Source organism: Zingiber officinale, chromosome 11A (genome assembly GCF_018446385.1).
Source record: "Zingiber officinale cultivar Zhangliang chromosome 11A, Zo_v1.1, whole genome shotgun sequence".
Lineage (NCBI taxonomy): Eukaryota > Viridiplantae > Streptophyta > Magnoliopsida > Zingiberales > Zingiberaceae > Zingiber > Zingiber officinale.
The window spans coordinates 77,511,528-77,515,876 of NC_056006.1; the positions used below are offsets into that span (position 1 = coordinate 77,511,528).

The 4,349-nt window shown below is 35.2% G+C and overlaps 1 non-coding gene across 1 annotated transcript; it reads right to left on the bottom strand.

Annotated features, from left to right (window-relative positions):
• LOC122033187 lies at window positions 1–106 on the bottom strand. Its single transcript, XR_006126433.1, has one exon. It is a non-coding gene; the product is annotated as a small nucleolar RNA R71 (small nucleolar RNA).
• Between the last annotated feature and the right edge of the window lie 4,243 nt (window positions 107–4,349).

Consider the following 4,349-nt stretch of genomic DNA (forward strand, 5'->3'; position numbering starts at 1 on the left):
ATATGAGGAAATGCATCATAAATTTTACTCAAGCAGATGGAGAATCACTATTTGAAGCATGAGATAGATTCAAGAGTCTACAATGATAGTGCCCTCATCATGGTTTGAAAAAATGGTTGACCCTGCACATATTCTATTGGGGAATTTCTTTCTCAGATAAGTGATTGTTAGATTCATCAGCTAGAGGTTCTTTTATGAACAAGAGTGTGGACGAAGCATATACATTAATTGATCAAGTAACATTGAATCTCCAAGAATGGTCACATAAAAGTTGGATGGAATTTCCCTAAAAAATTCAGGAAGTGCAAGCCATAAATGTTAAAGAGCTTGTCAAACAAAATGTTATTCAACCATCCAAGTGTTTTGAAAATCTCCAACCACAGAATGTGAGGTTCAAATAGTTGGAGGCAGAGATTGATAACATAGTTTCAAAATGGTTCCAACATGATGCCCCTCATACACATACAAGATCTAGTGAAAATGGTAATGATATTAAGTTGAGAAGTGGTAAGAATTATGAAGAACTTATGAAAAAGGACTTGTACAGAATTGAGGAGAAGAACAATAGAAGACCTCAAGAACTCAGTTTTAGTACTCCAAGAAGTTCTCAAAGGCCATAAGTACCTTTCCCTCAACGATTAATCACACCAACACTAGATAAGTAAGTTGGACTTCCTCCGCAAGCTCAAAGAGAATATGGGAAAAAGGAAGTTCAATCTTTCCCAAGACCTTCATTGAGGCTTCCTTTTCCACAAAGGCTAGTGAAAGTAAATGAAAATAAAGACTTTAAAAAAAAGTCTGATTCTAATACGATTGAGTGCAGATTTCGTGATGTATATAATGATGAAGACTCTTCAGATGAGGATTGTGATGATAATGCAGTGGATAACAAGTTTTCATATCTACCTCCAAGTTTTATAGGATGTTATAGTGAACTTGAATTGATGATGAATGTAATGAGGTAGAACAACTTAGAAATGCAAATGAAGTCAGATATCCTCCTGTAGTAGATTCTCTTGCTGAAGATATAGATGTTGATTTATTTTTTGATGTTGTGTTGATGATGATATGAAAGGAAGTGTAGGGAGTTGTGTTGTGGAAGCAGCATCTCAAGAATCACCTCCTTTATCCACACAACCATTAGACACTATGAGAATTGCAAGGATTGAACATGTTGTAGATCAATGTGTAGGGACTTATACAGAGTTGGTAGAGTCTCAAGAATCACCAACTTCAGTTGCATTTCCACCTGATCTAGAGCTAGAACCAGTACTTAATTTTGAAAAAGACACATCCACTTGTATGGAACTTTTAGGTATTTCTCAGCAAAGTAAGGTTAGTATTTCTTGTGATCTTTTGGAAAACATTATAGAGGTACCTATCGTTGACTTTGTTGGATGTAATTTAGTTTTTATTATTTATTTAACTTATCTTGATATGGTTATGGTTCTATCTTATCAACATGCTTGTGGGAGATTTATTTTTCTTTTAGGTGTGCAAGTTTTCATGAGGCCTATAATTGGAAGCTCAATGTGAACCGTCTCCGACCACCGAAAAGGACTCTTAAGGAGACGAAGATGAAGAGAGCGGTGATACACTATATTCTCCTTATAATGACAGCTCTCTTCATAATAACATGGGCCATTGGAAGAAAAATCCGGAAGTTTCTCACTCCGGCAAGATCGTGATTTCGATGAGCCTAATAAGGGGTCAAGCTAATGACCTTAAACAAGCGCTTCTTAGGAGGCAACCCAAGTTCAATCTTATTTCTATTTTAGTTTTAGTTTCCTTCGAGTTCCTTTTTAGTTTATTTATTCATAATAAATCATACCCTCTACTTATTTTTTCTAGTGTATCTTATTTTTTAGGATTTAATGTTGTGGAGGAGTGAAATTCACGGATAGAGGAGTATCTTCAAGCATATGAATGTCAACCATTTGGAGCCCATCACTTGGTAACTTCTCTAAATTTCATAAAATCTTCTCCATATATCATTTCTAGTTTTCATTGTGACAATGAAAAATTTAAGTCAGGGGGGGATACATTAGATACGTTTGTTTAGTTTAGTTTAGTTTTTTCTTATTTATTTTTGCATAATAAATTTTTTCTAGTTACACCATTCATCACATCATGATTATTTGTTCCCTAATGCAAAATGCTAGCACGTTTCATCTATATATTTATATTGTGTGATTTGGTATGCTAGTATGTCTATTGATCTATGTTTTCCTATCCATAGTAGCATGAAGTGAGCATTGTTATTACTAGAAGAATTTGAATGTTTCCTAGTTTTAGGATCTCTTCACATTATGCTTGACTTTGATGAAAGATATTTTTGAAAATAGTCATGATTTATAGAACCGGACAAGTACTCTTGCTTCTATGGTCACCTCTCAACTACATTTTGGTTACTAGATAAACTCGTATCATGCAAGCTCATTTGGAAAAATCAATCCCTAAAAAATGAAAGTTTGTTTAAGTTTAATACTTTGTAAATATTCAAAGAAAGAAGAAAAAAAAGAATAAGGCATAAAAAAATAGTTATCTTAAATGGAAACTATCAATTCACCCCTTTGAGACTGAGTTAGGTTACTGGGGAAATGAATGTTATAATTCTCTTGATTCTGAGTATTCCTTTGAGACCTTGTGTAGATAATGCATAGCATTTTTGTAGGGGATGAACCTTGCGTGTGGTAGGTAAGTGTCTATCGCCGAAAGTATGAGGAACACGGTTAAATGAAAAATTGAATAGGCTTAGAGATTGACACTTGAGAAAGTTAAGCCACTTATCACACTGAGCACGGAGAACTTCTACTTAGGTCACACTCAAATAATTTTTGTATCATGCTCATCTATGAAACTATATAATAGGTTTATATTGAATCATTAGGGATTATTACATGCCATCTACGCATATAAATCTAGTTTGCGGGGTTTGCTTGAGGATAAGCAAAGGTTTAAGTCTGGGGGTGTGATGTGTATAGATTATAAACACTTTTATACATGTTTTGACGCACATCTACTTGTATTTCATTATCATAATCTATGTTTATTGCACCCTATTTTATGATAATGTCATACTTCCATTATATTCTGTTCAGAGATCTGCTCTTTGCATATTTTGATTGATAGGACGCATATTGGAGCGATAATGGAGTAAAAACTCACACGAGAGCAACTCCAGAAGAAATCAAGTTTGGGTCATGTAGGCCACACACCCATGTGACCCACAGGGTCGTGTGATCCACATAGCCGTGTGACCCACACATCGTGCAAATCTCCTAGTGACCAAGCAGCACACGGTCGTGCCAACAATCTAGAGGCAAAGCAAGGCAATGTCATGCCAAATGGCACGGCCGTGCCATTTCTCCAAAGGTCGTGCATGCCCAGGTCATGTGAGCCACACGACTGTGCAACATTTTCCAGAGAGCAAGTATAGCCAGGTCGTGTGATCCATAAGGTCGTGTAGCCTGTAACGCCTGCCCTTCCCCTATTGATAGCAAGGGCGGCGCTACGTGAACATACATACATATGAAATCATTGTAGCGGAAGAATTTAAATTTAAAACATACATGGAGAACAATATAATCATGTAAACATATTAAACATGTGAGCATGCTTAGTATTCATGTGCATAACTTGATTTAATATGTAGTCACTGAAACATAACATAGAATTCAAGCATAGTCTAGTTACCTTAACATTCAAGCATGATAAAAAGGTTCTTAGCAATTCTTTAACTATACCAAGTGCCTATTAGTTCAAGATTCATGAAATCAATAAAAAGAGATGGTCAAGTAGCAAACATTAAAAGCATCAAGTAGAAAAACAAGTTAACATGCAAAACTTAGAACATGCATAAGTCTTGAAACACAAAACAGATCTCTTCTACCATGCCACTGCCACACACATCTTTTGCCCCTCCTGCTGCTCCCTTTAGTTTAGCTATTCTTTACCCTTTTCTGCAGTACAAGGAAAGTAAAACTATAAGCACATAGGCTTAGTAAGATCCTTTCCTACTCACAAAAAAAAAAACATACATCATGAATTAATATAGAGTAGTGACATGTTCATCTAACCAACATATAGCTTTAACATTTGCATACTAGCATAAAGTAATGTCATACTCTTTTGGGCAAATCATAAACATAGCATACGAGAGCATAAGCATAAGGTAGTAGCATGTTCATCCAAGCATCATAGACATATCACAAGAGAGCATCTTCATGAAGCATAATAATCAAATAGCATGAAATAAGTATATGCAAAAATATTCTTTTGAAAACATATATCATATAGGTACTTAAACATAAATCTCAACATAAGGGCTCGACATTGTACCACATACA